The sequence below is a fragment of the Bos indicus x Bos taurus genome, chromosome 3, assembly GCF_003369695.1.
Source record: "Bos indicus x Bos taurus breed Angus x Brahman F1 hybrid chromosome 3, Bos_hybrid_MaternalHap_v2.0, whole genome shotgun sequence".
Taxonomy (NCBI): Eukaryota; Metazoa; Chordata; class Mammalia; order Artiodactyla; family Bovidae; genus Bos; species Bos indicus x Bos taurus.
This window is the reverse complement of record NC_040078.1, coordinates 118,290,409-118,305,759: the sequence shown is the minus strand read 5'-3', so window position 1 is coordinate 118,305,759 and position 15,351 is coordinate 118,290,409.

Sequence of the window (15,351 nt, the reverse complement as noted above, 5' to 3'; positions counted from 1 at the left end):
GGCTGATGTGAGTGGGAGGAGCGCACCATGGGCCAGTGAAGGGCTCCCTGGTTTGGCCCAAATGCAGCTCCTCTCCAGCTCGCCGGGGTGTGCAGTCGCCTCCCAGGTTGGCAGACGCTCCGCGTGTCCAACCAGCCGCTGCCTGAGCATCGAGGTCCAGAAGCAGTTCAGGCCCAGGATTACAGGGAAACCATTGCTCTTGTCGAGAAGCTCTTAGAACAGTGATTTCAGGTGGCTTCTGTTTCCCCGGAGTACTGACCTGAGTACTCTACTCAGGCATTAGGGGATGGAAACACTGGTGCAGGAAGTGGAGCCTTTCGAAGGTTCCCTGGGTGCTTCTCCCAGTTTCCGGGGTCTGCCCCTGGGGAGACGCCTGCAGGGGGTTGCTCATCCGGCCAGGCAAGGCCCTGGGAGTGCATGGGGGTCCTGGAGCCTGTGGGAGTTAAGGGTGGGGGCCCTGGACATCCGCAGGCCCCCTCTGGGGTCGCAAATGCTTTTCTTTACGAGCTTCCCCTGGGCTGGCCTGCGCAGGCCACGATCCCCGGGCCTGAGCCCCCGCCCGGCCCCGAGCATGCTGGGGGGACAGACCGATGCAGCTGCGGCCACCCACAGACGCGGCCACGTCCAAACGCCGGGGAGGCAAGCATGGTGAAGTGAAGCGCATACTTCTGTCCGAAAATAGATTTTATCTGAAAAAGAAAACAGATGGAGCTGGAGATGAGGGTTTTTTTCTTTTATGAAAAGCACAGGAAGAGGCAGAAAGCTGCTGTGTGCTCCCCTCCCCAACCCCTCCAGATGCACTTGGAAACCTCTAAGGACCCCACTCCACACTGGATCAGCTGATAAGGTCTGGCCAGGCAGAGGGGCTGCAAGGTCAGTAGGTTTCCTAACCAGAGCCGGTCAAGGGATGCCTCCCCTCCCCTTCTCCATCTGTGGGGAGACAATGTCAAAGATGACCATGAGAAGCACCTCTGTCCTGCAGGGTGGACCTGGAGTGACCGGGAAGTCAGCGGAGAGACAGTGCCCGGGGGAGCCCGGAGCTAGGCGGTCGGGCCCTCCTGGCTGGGAGGAGCCCTGGGCAGCAGCTCTGGGCCCTCTGAGCTGTCTCCCCACTGGGCCTTGCAGCAGTCAGGCCTGGGGTTCTGCTGTTGGGAGCAGGGGGCACTGAACGAGCCCAGTGAGGGGAACCAGCAAGCCTTTCATAGTGTGATCAAGAATGAGTCTGGAAACAGGATCTGAGTGAGTGTCCTGGCTGCCTTTTCCAGTTGACTGTAAGTTCTTGTTTGGGGAAAGCCTTAGAGTGTTAACAGGTCTGTATCATGATTAATACTATCTGGGTAAAGCCTTGATTCAGCAAAATTCCTCTTGACTCAATTTGTCATCACATGACTCACCGCGGAAACATCGGGAGAGAAAAGTCATTAAACTTCCTCGTGAAACGGCTCCATTTATTTGTGTTAAACTTGTTCTACTTATCTGGGACGATTATGAGCGTGGATCACAAACCTAATTCTTAAGATAAGGTTTTATGACCAGCCATTAGCTTAGAGAGATAGGTTTCCTACTATTCGATAGGTTATTGATTTGTGCCATGGGGAAGGATGCATTTCTTCCCAGATACCCTCAGGGTGTGGCCGTCATAGTTCTCGTCTCCAGCAAGAACTCAGGACCCTCCCCTTACACACAGACAGAGCCTCTCAGCAAGACCCTGAGGAATTCATGAGCATTTAAAAGGCTTTGGTTAGTGGGTGAAGCCAAAACCATTCCCAAACGACAGGCCAGAAGGCAAATCCCCTGCAGCAGTGGAGAACTGAGCTCCACAGTCTTACAGAGGCATTGTTATCTCAGATCCTGTGACCAAAAATTAGCCTGCGTAGCTGCAGCTGCAGCCACGTCCCATGGCCAAGACCAGCGGGGCAGGAAGCAGAGGGAAGGCCCAGGTCACGAGGGGACAGGGGCCGGCGCGTGCGCTCACAGGGGTGGCTCCCAGGAATAGGCGTGCGGAGATGAAAGGCCTCAAACTGCAGGACGGCTCTGTGAGCACCCGGGGCAGTGAGGCTCTCTCCTGGCCACCAGGCCTGCTGGAACCACGAAGCAGGACCTGGTGACTGGGGAAGATGGGGGTGTCCGTCTGTCCCTCGGGTGATCGCGGAGGGCTGGAAGTGGCTGAGCATCCTCACGTAGGCTCCGGGGGCCTGACTGGGTCTCTGGGAACAGCCGAGCCATGAACTGCTCTGGTGAGGGAGGTCCTCTCACCTGGAGTCGGGGGTCCCCTCAGGGCCCTGCCCCAGGTGAGAGACAAGCACTCACAGTCATCAGGATGCCCCGGCCCGCTGCACAGATGTGGGGGTTGGCTCCCAGACCCTGCAGGGCAGTCGGGGCGGGTTTGTGTTTGTGGGAGACAGCATGACCCTTCTACTCTGGGCTCTGATGACTCCTCTGAGGACATGGAGCCCTGTTCACACAGGGGCCCCCCGGATGGGACTCCCCATGAGGCCTGCGTGGCAGCCACAGGGTAGGGCTGCTAGAGTCCAAAAAGGGGGACTTCCCGCCCGCCACTGCCCGTCAGACTTGGCGCTGAGCACCCCTGAAAGACCATCCACAGGTTTCCCAGAGAGGAGTGCTTACAGACGGTGAGCACTCGGCCTTGAACTGAACCCAGCACCAGGACGGCCACACCTTCATCCCAGTGGCAGTGGGGGGTGGACAGAGACCACCACGGGGTCATGAGCGAGGCTCCCCTCTCGCCACAGACTTTCCTGGCAGCACCAGGCTTCCCTGGTGGCTCAGTGGGTAAAGGATCTGCCTGCAACGCAGGAGACACAGGCAATGTGGGTTCGATCCCTGGGTTGGGAAGATCCCCTGGAGAAGGGAATGGCAGCCCACTCCAGTATTCTTGCCTGGAGAATCCCATGGACAGAGGAGCCGGGAGGGCTACAGTTGCAGAGCTGGACACTACTGAGTAAGCACACGCGCGCACACACACACTCCTGTCAAAAACATGGATGCTATGGGTGCCATTGTGGCAAAGGGAATAAAGAAGGAACCGATGAAGACAGCGTCCAAACAGAACTCACAATGAACACCTTGTGTCCCTCTGCAGCTGTTGGGCATGAGGGTGCACGCATGCACGCTAAGTCACTTCAGTTGTGTCCAACTCTTTGCAACCCCACAGACTGTAGCCCACCAGGCTCCTCTGTCCATGGGATTCTCCAGGCAAGAATACTGGAGTGGGTTACCATGCCCTCCTCCAGGGGATCTTGCCGACCCAGGGATTGAACCTGCATCTCTTACGTCTCCTGCTTTGGCAGGCAGATTCTTTACCACTAGTGCTACCCAGCGGAGAAGGCGATGGCACCCACTCCAGTGCCCTCGCCTGGAAACTCCCATGGACGGAGGAGCCTGGTGGGCTGCAGTCCACGGGGTCGCTAAGAGAGAGCACAACTGAGCGACTTCATTTTCACTTTCATGCGTTGGAGAAAGAAATGGCACCCCACTCCAGTGTTCTTGCCTGGAGAAGCCCAGGGACGGGGGAGCCTGGTGGGCTGCCGTCTCCGGGGTCGCACAGAGTCGGACACGACTGAAGCAACTCAGCAGCAGCAGCAGCAGCAGCAGCTACCCAGGAAGAGCCTGAGCGGTTGCTGGGGGTGAGGGTGGGGGTTGAGGTTTGGCTGTGAACTTTCTAGTGACCAAAGCCAAAAAGGTAAACTAGAGACTTCCCTGATGGTCCAGTGGCTAAGATTCCTAGCTCCCAGTGCAGGGGCTGGGTTCCATCCCTGGTCGGGGAACTGGATCCCACATGCTGCAATTAAAGATCCTGCGTGCCACAACTAAGACCCCGCCAAGCCAAATAAGTTGGTTTTTAGTTTTTTTTTTAAAGGGAAACTAGCTTTTGCCCATTTCCCTGGAATCCTCCAGGATCGCTCATGGAGACCCTGAGGTCTTGTTCATTGTTCTTAGACTTTGGGTTTAAAACTAAGAAGAGGGAAAGGAGAGAAATTACTCAACCTGGAAACAAGACTAACTCCTCTCTGGAAAGGGTGGTGTTTGTGACGATCTCGTCCCCCCAGGGTCACAGCGCAGTTTGCACAAACGGGGAGCGATTCATAGGTATTTCTGGAATGAGGTCTCTCCGTCTCCTCCATCACACCCTCGTCTGAGGCAGCGTCCCACCAGCAGTGTGTCTGCCCTGACTCCTGACCAGTCTGCGCTGTCTGCCTGCCTCTCTCTGAACCGCCCCAACCCCGCCCCGGCGACCCCACTTCCCCGCACTGTGCATGGCAGCAAACTCCTTCCATCCAGGTCTTGGCTCAGACCCCTTATTCTAACTGTCCAACGTTTTTGCCCCGACCTGACAACTGTCCACACCTGTTTTGCCACGAGGTTTGGGGAAGAGGTGAGGATCGTGCAGACAGCAAGTCCACCTCCTGGAAGGGAAGCCCTAGATCCCCCCGACAGGGGACACACAGAGGGGAGGCCCCCCAGCTGACAGCGTGTAGGAAGCCAGCACCCCTAGCTCGTGTCTACTGGTTTTTCATTGAAATGTACAAATTATTTTTTATCCAAATGTCTAATTAGTCTTTATAAATCATGATTGACAAACCAAGAGGGGGTATTATTTCCTTATGAACCAATCAGTTGATTCGAATGTTTCCAGGATGCCATGTTGGTGAGAAAGGATGTGTTTCTTCACCTGCTACCCCCGTGGAGGTGGATGCTCTGCCAAGGATGGGCGGCTCGAGGGCACTTGATTCTATTGATGGGGTTGGTTCTGTTATTATTTACCGTGTTCCAGACGAGAGCCTCTCACACTGTCTGTGATTAGCATTTCAACATGTCCAGGCCCCTGGGGACCAAACTAGCACAGCCAAGATGAACGTGGACAAGGCACCCACAGCTTGCTCTTGGTTTTGTCCGGCCTTGGGGTGGACGGCTTGAGGACTCGGCTGCAGGACTCCCGACCCTGTGGGCAGTGCTGGGGCCTCTGGACCAAAGCCTGTGCTCCCCACTGACCACGAGTGACCATCCCTCGGTGACCCAGAGAATGGGCTGGAAGCGGGTGGCACTGATCTGCCCTCCAGCTCCCTCAGTGGCTACTGGGCGTGCTCGGTCATTTTGGGGTGACCTCACCGATTTAGTGGCACTGATGTGCTTCAGGCCCCGTCTGTGATGAAAAAGGCAAACCTGAGCTGTCAATGGTAGGGTTTCAGACAGCTTTCCTCCCCAGGTCAGATGGCCTTGTGTGCTTGTGAGACTCACACACAAATGCAGGAGCAGCTGTATGCAGAGTATTTTCAGGAGTGAGGAGGGCTGGCCTCAGGAGTGAGGAGGGCTGGCCTCAGGAGGGACGGAGTGAGTGAGTGAGTGATGTCGCTCAGTCACGTCCAACTCTTTGTGACCCCCATGGACGGTGGCTACCAGGCTCCTCCATCCATGGGATTTCCCAGTCAAGAGTACCGAGTGGATTGCCATTTCCTTCTCCAGGGGATCGTCCCGACCCAGGGATCGAACTCAGGTCTCCCGCATTGCAGGTGGACGCTTTACCCTCTGAGCCACCAGGGAACACCCCAAGTAGTAAGCCAGTCCCCGGCTCCAGCGGGGCAGAGCAGGGCCCGGGGCCAAAGGCCCCTGCCTCCTCTATGGTCCCTCAGCTGTGGTCATGGAGGCAGGGCGCACGCTGTCGCCTGGGTGACGAGACCGGTGGTCCCTCAGCTGTGGTCATGGAGGCAGGCAGCACGCTGTCGCCTGGGTGACGAGACCGGTGGTCCCTCGCCTGTGATCATGGAGGCAGGGTGCACGCTGTCGCCTGGGTGACGAGACCGGTGGTCCCTCGCCTGTGATCATGGAGGCAGGCAGCACGCTGTCGCCTGGGTGACGAGACCAGTGGTCCCTCGCCTGTGATCATGGAGCAGGGTGCACGCTGTCGCCTGGGTGACGAGACCGGATTCCGGGTGGTCCTGCGCTCCTCCGCGTGAGTCACTGCGGGGACCGAGCCAGGCTGGTTCCCCGGCCCCACGCATCCTCACAGCTCGATTATTCTCTGCACAGCTTGGTATTCGCAGGCAACTCTAGGGACTGTTATAAGCTTGTAAAAAACGCAGCTATCGATGGCAGAGAAAACCATGTCTAAGCTGAAATGCTGTCCAAGGGCAGGAACAGGCTGGGCTCTGGGTGAGGCAGAAGGAGGGGGCTCCCCCAGGACCAAGGCTCAAGGGGGGTCTCCAAGAAGCCACCCCTGCTGGGCCCACCTCTCCCTTCCTTTGAGGTGGCCCTAGGGTCCCGGGCACTGGGCACCCTCTGTGCTCAGCTTCGGGGCGCTTCTGGGAGTGCCACCCCCCACCCATCCAGGCCACGTGGTCCGACAGCTAGTGTCCAGTGGTCCGCCCGGGTCCTGTGTGTCCCCCCAGCCATGGCCTCGTGGAGTGTCCCCGGGGCTCCCAGAGGAGCGGCTCTCCAGGCTCTGTCAGCTGGTCAACTTGAATCAATAATTCTTCTCCAAGCTGATCCCATCCTCCTGATCTAGAGATTCCTCGTGGTCCTCGGGATGGGAGATTTTTCCAGCCTAGCCATTGGCTAGCTCTTATTCTGAGCACTCTTCCGTCATTTCACTGGGGCTTGGGGGAAACGAGAGCTCACGTGGACACAACCTACGGCCTAGAGGGGACATTCCTACCTGCCTCGCACACTCCCGAGTGCATCCCTCACCAGGGCCTCCGTTCTGAGCCCTGATTGTGCAGATACAGCCCTCAGCCCCTAAACTCAAGAGCCTCCTGATGAAGGTGAAAGAGGACAGTAAGTGGGCTTAAACCTTAACATTCAGAAAAGTAAGATCATGGCATCCGGTCCCATTACTTCATGGCAAACAGATGGGGAAACAGTGGCAGATTTTATTTTCTTGGGCTCCAAAATCACTGCAGACAGTGACTGCAGCCATGAAATTAAAAGATGCTTGTTCCTTGGAAGAAAAGCTATGACAAACCTCAGTTCAGTCTCTCAGGCATGTCCAACTCTGTGCAACCCCATATACCGCAGCTCAGCAGGCCTCCCTGTCCATCACCAACTCCTGAAGTTCACTCAAACTCATGTCCGTCATGTCAGTGATGCCATCCAACCATCTCATCCTCTGTCATCCCCTTCTCCTCCCACCTTCAATCTTTCCCAGCATCAGAGTCTCTTCCATTGAGTCAGTTCTTCGCATCAGGTGGCCAAAGTACTGGAGTTTCAGCTTTGGCATCAGTTCTTCCAATGAATAGTCAGGACTGATATCCTTTAGGATGGGCTGGTTGGATCTCCTTGCCTAGTATTCAAAACCAGAGACATTACTTTGCCAACAAAAGTCCATCTAGTCAAGGCTATGGTTTTTCCAGTAGTCATGTATGGATGTGAGAGTTGGACCATAAAGAAGGCTGAACACCGAAGAATTGATGCTTTTGAACTGTGGTTTTGGAGAAGACTCTTAAGAGTCCCTTGGACTGCAAGGAGATCCAACCAGTCCATTCTGAAGGAGATCAGTTCTGGGTGTTCATTGGAGGGACTGATGCTGAAGCTGAAGCTTCAGTACTTTGTCCGCCTGATGCTGAACACTGGCATGTTCAGTCCGAGGAGCCACCAGCCACTGGAAGAACAGAGCCCAGGCACTCACCTCTGGAAGGAGGCCGGCAAGGGCCTGCCAGGCTGGTCCCGATGCCCCGCAAAGTCAGGGCCACACTGGCCTGTCCATCTTCATGCCCAGAGTCCATCCTCAGCTGATGTGGAAGGGGCTCCAGAAATGTTTGTTGATTGACTCACCAATGGACGCCCCCCACCCTTTCCCGGCCCTGCACACTCGGCGTCTTCTCCGGGTACACCATCCATGAGGACACGGGACCCTGCTGCAAGATGTGCGTGGCAAGCAGCACTGCCCGGGGGCCACCAGGCAAGGTGAGCCAGCGCTGCCCTGGGACCCTTCCCCCATAGGCTTTGCACCCCCGCAAAGAGACACCCGGCCCTGGCTGGGTGGGGGGTTGGGAAAACTCAGCTCACAGTGCAAAGGAGAAGCATCTGACCCAACCCTGAACTCTTCTGGCAAGGAAGTGAAATCCACCAGGAGATAGGAGAAGCCTGGGCTTCCTCACGCTCTGCGGGAAGCCATCTGGGGGGCGGTAAATCAGCGTGGGAAGCAGGCAAGGAGGTGGGGAGGACAGGGTAGGTGCAGGGGCCTTGACTTGAGGAGGTTTGCTTTCTGGGAACAGTGACGTTGCAAAGCGCGAGCTTGTATGAGCGCATGTGCACGTGTGTGGTTGGACTTGGAAATGCACACTTGCGTGCATGCACACACGTGTGACTACGTGTGCGTGCACCTGTGGGTCTGTGTGCCTGTGAGGTCCTGACATCCTCCACAGGAGACGTGTGTTTGCTGCAAACCCTGTGGAACTGGGGGCCCCATCCCCCAGAGACTGCTCAGCTCCCCTGGGAGGACAACCTCCCCTTCACCCCAATCCACATTGAGGGTCCCCGTGGTCACCTAGGCCTATCCAGGGCCTTTGGGAGAGTCGTGCGGGGTCCCCACAGAGGACAGCTCTGTGCACAGGGACAGAGGTCCCGTGAGCATGCCTGCTGTGGTCCTCCCTGTCCCCTGCCCCGCTGTCTCTACAAGCAGAAGAGCCCCGGCCCCCGCCCCTCCCCGGCTGGTGGTGAAGGCAGCCCGCGGTCGGTGGTCTCCTTGAGTCTCTGTTTCTCTTGTGTGCAGGCTGGGGGTGCCCTTAGCAGAAGCCCTGATGGAGTCTAGGAGACATGGCCCTGAGCCCTGACCGTTCCCCAGGCGGTGTGGGGGTGGATGAGGTGAGGTTTGGAGTCTGGCCCCCAGCACCACCTGCTGTGGTGCCTCATTCTTCTTCAACTGACGCTTATGCCACCCCTCGGAGGGTTACACTGCCGATCACGGGGGCCCATTCAGCCGGGGTCACATTCTCCTGGGGCTTCGGGCCCTGTGGGCCTGGGCGCAAGGGTAGCCTGGTCATCCTGGACCAGCAGCAGGAGTGCCCGAGGCCCTGAGGTCCAGCCCCTCTTGGGGTGCTCACAGCCCCCATCCTCTATGGGAACCCCCCCACCTCATCCTTCGCCCCTGGAAAGTCCTCCTGCAGAGGGGGGGCCCCCATGGAGCCACACGGTGTCCTGAGAGGTTTGCAGGATGGATATCGGCGAGCAGCAAGCTTGAGCTGCCATCCAGGTGGATCCCTCACAGCCGGGCAGATGCCTGCACCCTCGCAGGGGCCCCGGAGCGTCAAAGGCAGAGGCCTGATCGGGCAGGAACTGTCCAGGAGGGCACCTCCCGCCGCTCCACCTCGGGTTCCAGCCAAGTCCTGGAGGCTGGGGTCCACCGAGGCCGGGGCAGCGGGTGCCTGGGGCGCGAGCTCGCCTGCACTCAGCCCTGCAGATGAAGCCAGCCGTTCACGAGGGCGAGAAGTGCCCGTGCAGGCAGGGCCCGGACCAGGCAGGCTTCCAGGACCGCCAGGCAGAATTCTGACAACTTGGCAGAAAAGCCACGGTCCAGGCAAGGGCCATGGCTCCTCCCTGGGGGCGAGGAAGGAGGACTCGAAGGGGCGCTGAGACTGCGTGCAGGGGCGGGGCTCCTCCACGGCGGGGCTCCTCCACGGCAGGGTGCGGGGCGCCGACGGGAGGAGGTGCCTAGAAATGTGATGATTTGAAACTCGTCAGCTCACGAGTGCCCTGGAGCCTCGTGCCCAGGACACGGACGGACAGGACCCTGAGGAAGGAGAAGCAAGGTGGGCAGGGTTCCCCTCTGCCCCTCCCAGGACGGGCCTCACCTGCAGTCTCTCTTCCTCTGAGACCCAGACAGGGCATCACTGTTGTCCACTCCATGCTGCCCCCTCCCAGCACAGCCCAGCCCAGGGGTGACCTTCCCCCACAGCAGCCAGTTCCAGGGTTACCATGGTAACCTGAGAGCTGGGGCTTGGGGGCCTGCCCTCCTCAACTGGAGGGACGGAGTTGAAATCCACAGAGACGGCCGCTCTGCTTGCTGAGCCCCTGTGTCCTGGCTCCCATCAGCAGGCCCTGACGACCCCTCAGGTCCGGCTCCATCTCTCCTTGGTGCTGCTGCTGGCGTAGCTCAGTGTGACCGGAGTCTCTCTGGGATCTTTGACCCGTTGTGCCCCCTTGCACCCAAAACAGCCAGGCTCTTCCCTTCTGCTCCTGCTCGGAGATGCCCGTCCTGTCTCCACGTCTCCGAGCAGCCCCCAGCCCAAATTCCTTGAGCCGCCGTCACCATGGAGGGGTCCCTCGGTGTGTAGTCATGACGTGTCCTCTGCCCTGGACCCTGCACCCCGTCCCCCATTCCCCAGCACCACATGGAGGCAGAAGCTCCACAGGTGGGGATCAGCCCTGTCATGCATCCCTCTGCCGTGGAGCTCGGGTCTCTGCGCCACGAGCCCAGCGCTTTCCCACCAACCAGCAGGGGCTGAAAACCATCTTCCCACGCAGGGGACCATTTCTTAAAGAGGAGCCTTGATCAGAGGGTCAAGGGCACGAGCTGCCGAAGGTGGCAGGGTCGGGGGGGCAGCCACGACGGCTTGCACAGCCCCTGCCCCTATGAGAACGGTCATCCCTGGGGACCTGCTGGGGTCCCGGGAAACCGACTGAAGCCCCTCAGGCTATGCTGCCACGTAGTGTGTGTGTGTAAGTGTGTCAGTCGCTCAGTCGTGTCCGACTCTGCGACTCCATGGACTGTAGCCCGCCAGGCTCCTCTGTCCATGGGATTCTCCAGGCAAGAATAATGGAGTGGGTTGCCATTTCCTTCTCCAGGGGATCTTCCCGACCCAGGCATTGAACCTGGGTCTCTGGCACTGCAGGCGGATTCTGTACCGTCTGAGCCTCCAGGGAAGCCCTAGTGCGTGTTCATGTTCACAGTTACTTCACGATGCTTTTTATCTGGCTGTAGTAAGCACCCTGACCCTTTCTCTAGTCTGCATGGCGCACCTTTGCAGGGAGACTCCACAGCCTGTAAAACCAGTCCTTCAGTGCTAGAGACTTCAGTTGCTTCCAGTCCCCCTGCCTTTTTAAACTTGTCATTGAAGCTTTACATCCATGAACATTTCCTTTTTTTTTTTTTTTTTTAATGGAGACTTTAAAAACAGCCAAATAGCTGTCTGCTCTTGAGGAAGAAAATGAAGCAACTTTGAGGTCACATGTGTTCCTCCTCCACCCCCGATTTTAGCAGAAGAATTATGTATGTTTGCATTTGCCCCCATTAGTCAAATGCTTAATGCACAGCTCTTCTTCGTAAAGGGGAGAGTTCTGTCTCTTTTATGAATCATCCAATTCCCAAAGGTGGAAATACTTCGCGGAGCAGATTAAAATGATTCAAGATTAACTAACCTGTGTTGGCTGGAAAGAGCCGCTCCTGAGAGGAAACGGTGGAGAAGGGGTCAATTCCGAGCTGCATCTGCAGCTGAGTCACGTCATCGGAAAAGACAGGGCAGCCAGGTGGGCCATGCAGAACCTCTGCACGGGCCCCCCGACTGCCTCCCATTTCCCTGGACCCCCAACTGCCCCATGGCTCGCCCCTGCGCCCTAACTGCCCCCAGATTCCCAGTCCTCCAACCCCCGCCCAGCTTGCCCTGACCCCCCACCCCACCATCCTCACCTGGCTGCCCTGGCCCAGGGTGGTCTTCCCCAAGGTAGCTCTGATCGGCCCCTCTCTGTCCCAAAGCCCTCCCTGGGTTGAGCTGCTTCTGTGACATCATGCCCCAGTTTCCCTGGCATCCCAGAGTAGTAGGGGCTCCGTGATCTCCCCAAATGGATCTTAAGGAAGCTGTAGCTCAGGAAGGTAGTTCAGGGCTACCTCCAGCTGGCAGTCACTCCGCAGGGCCCCCCTCCCACTCTCCATGGACCCTCTGTCCATCTCAGGCTGGGCCTCTTCGGTCTGCCAGGAATGGCCATCATCCTGGCCACCAGCCCAGGACCAGCCCAAGGCCACCTCATCCTCCAGACTCATCTGGGCGTCCTCTCTCCAGCCTGCCCAGATTTCCCTTTGTCACGCACTGTGATGACCTCGGCATCGGTGTGGACACGGCCTGACAGCTGGAGGGCAGGGCCCGGGCTCCCAGCAGCGGTAGGGGCCCTGGATGGGCAGGGATCTGGAGGGGCTGAGCCCACTAAACTCTGGTCCCTGAAAACCTCTGACTGCAGAGCGTTGTCAGAGGAAAACTGATTTCCCAGCAGAGGGAAGAGCAGCAGTGATTCTTGGAGCAGAGGGGACTGTGGCTGGCGCGGGCATCCCGTCTGCCAGGGCTGAGGGCCTGATCAAGGCATTGCCGGAGGAGACGCAGGGCTTGAAAGTGCTGTGCAGACTGCCGCGGGCACCAGGTCTCCATGCCCAAGTGCCAGCAGTATCTTCTCCCTCTGCCTCCCCAGCCCTTCTCTATAGAGATGAAATCATGAAAAGAAAGTGAAAGTCGCTCAGTCATGTCCTACTCTTTGTGACCCTATGGACTATGCAGTCCATGGGATTCTCCAGGCCAGAATACTGGAGTGGGTAGCCTTTCCTTTCTCCAGGGGATCTTCCCAACCCAGCTATTGAATCCAGGTCTCCCGCATTGCAGGCGGATTCTTCACCAGCTGAGCCATAAGGGAAGCCTAAGACTACTGGAGTAGGTAGCCTATACCCCCTCCAGAGGATCTTCCCGACCCAGGAATTGAACTGGGGTCTCCTGTGTTGCAGGTGGATTCTTTACCAAGTGAGCTATCAGGGAAGCCCTTGAAATCATACTACAGTAACACGTTCAGCTCGAGTGAAGGAGTTGTTGGGTGATGCCATGCCCATTGTTCTCTTGAAGCCTGTTAACACCGCCGATGCCTGGTCTTCTAAAAAATTTCCCCACACGTATGAAATGATTCGTTCTCCCTCGAGAAAGAGAGGTGATCCAAACCAGGGCTTCCCAAATAGGGGTTCCCTGAAACACTGGTCCACTGGGTTGTTAATCGGTTTCCTGTTCACACAGGGTTTGAGACGCGCTACACGGAAGGGATTTATGTTATTGGTTGAAGGGCTTCTCAGGACTTTTGGTGCACGTGGCGAGCTGGCCATCCTCCCAGGGCTGTGGCCCAAGGCGTCCCCTGCACGTGTGAACAGGACCAGTCTCCCTCATTGCCTTCCCCGCTTTGGGGGGAATACCCCCAGCATCTCCCATGAGGGTGCCCCGTGGCACCAGGTATAGGAAAGAGGGGTCTGAGATGCTCTGGGTGAGGCTCAGACACAGGCCTCTGGGGAGCTGTGTCCTGCCAGGGCCGATGACTCAGACGTCCAGGGAACACTGGGTCCCCGACAACATGAAAGAAGCTGCCTCTGATAGCACCAAGCTTGACACCCCAACAGGTGTGCTGCCCTTAAAGTCATCTGTGAGCCCCCTCAAATGACCACCAGCAGGTCTCATCTGTACCTGGCAGTCCCCAGTGGTCCCCAGCAGCACCCACAATGCCCTACAGACCCGGCCGTACTCAGACGTCCGTGGCCATAACCATCAATGCCCCAAAGCACCCCGCTCAGCCCTGGTTGGGTAGCCAGCAGTGGCAGATCTGTGTCTCCCTGCTGTGTCCACAGCTGGGAGGGAGGGGGGCCCTGGATCAGCCCAGCCTTGAGGCCCCCTGGGGTCACAGAGGCCATCTCAGTGCGGTCCTCGGAGCAGGCTGGGCTTGCTCTGCGGCCTCTCCATTCTAGCCATGCCCCAAGCACTGGGGCGCCTGCACTGGGCTGTCAGAGGGCTGGCTTGGGGGGCTGCTGGGGGCCCGGGGTGCTGAGCTGCTTTGTCCCTTAGCCCCAGGGCTGGCGTGCAGAGCTCTGCCCTCCAGCCTTTCCTGTCCCTGCCTAGCCATTCTCCCCATGCCCAGTCCCTGCCCACATCTGTTCCACCCCCACCTGTGTCCCTCCAAAAAGCCCCTGCAGGCCAGAACATTCTGTGCTGGCCACGCAGGCAGTATCTCCATGGCTCCATCCCCTGCACCCGCGCTGCGATGCCCACACTTCCTGCCAAAGTTGCCAAGAAGGGGACAGTCCTAAAGAAGAGGTGAAATGGCTGGGCTGAACGTGGCCCCAGGAAAGGGAGGGACATCTTCCTGGCCCAAAGCTAAAACCTTGGTGTCGACTTAATGTGTGTCTCTGGTGTCAGAGCCCACCCACTTTCTGAGCCGGAGGCTCAGAGAGAAGCCTCCTCGAGAAACCAGCCAGCACTCAGCCCAGCAGAGCCACAACCCCCCAGGAGCCCTGCCCAGGCCGGTGAGCCCTCACTCTGGTCAGGAAACAGTAGGGCAGCGTCCTCTGGGAATTGTGTACCAGGAATTGTTATCCGGTCGTGGGGTGAATGACTGAGCGGCCAAGAATGCCCTGCAGAGTGCAGGAATCAGGAACCTGCCTCCTAGGGGCCCCGGCAGTCCCTGGGGAGCCAGTCTCTGGGGCCCCGTGAGATCCGCTGGAGAGGGGGCCAGGGTGTGTGCCGAGCACGGGGAGGCCGGCCAGGCAGATGGCAGCTGCTGAGACTCCCGTCGAGGGTGTCTCCAGGCGCCCCCAGAGCATGCTGGGAAGCTGCTCTAGGGAGGGGAGCAGCCAACTGGCTGGGGGGCTCCTCGTGTGGTGGTGTTGACGCCCTGCTGGGAAGGACCCCTGGGAGCAGAGGGAGAAGCCGTTTCCTTTGCTGGGCCTGGCGATGGCACCCAGTGACAAAGCCTAACGTGTGTCAGTTGCAAAGGGATGCGTAGTGTGAATGGTATTGTGGACTGTGTCCGGTGTAATAGTACGTTACATCGTGATTCGAGGTCTGTCTATACCTTCACTTTATTGCCTACAAGGTCAGGTAGGCCCAAAGAATTGATGGTTTTGAACTGCGGCGTTGGAGCAGACTCTTGAGAGTCCCTTGGACTGCAAGGAGATCCAATCAGTCCATCCTAAAGGAAATCAATCCTGAATATTCATTGGAAGGACTAATGCTGAAGCTGAAACTCCAATACTTTGGCCACCTGATGCGAAGACCTGACTCATTGGAAAAGACCCCGATGCTAAGAAAGATTGAGGGCAGGAGGAGAAGGGGACAACAGAGGATGAGATGGTTGGTTGGGATCACTGACTTGATGGACATGAGATTGAGCAAGCTCTGGGAGTTGGTGATGGACAGAGAAGCCTGGCGTGCTGCAGTCCATGGGATCACAAAGAGTTGGACACGACGGATGGACTGAACTGACTAACTGACTGAAGTGGAATAATGCATTAACTGGCTGTACTTTCTAAGCCATGCAATCAATTTTCAATTCCATCCATCAATCATGCAAAGATTTTGGTTAAAATTTTGCCTAATCAATGTTCCT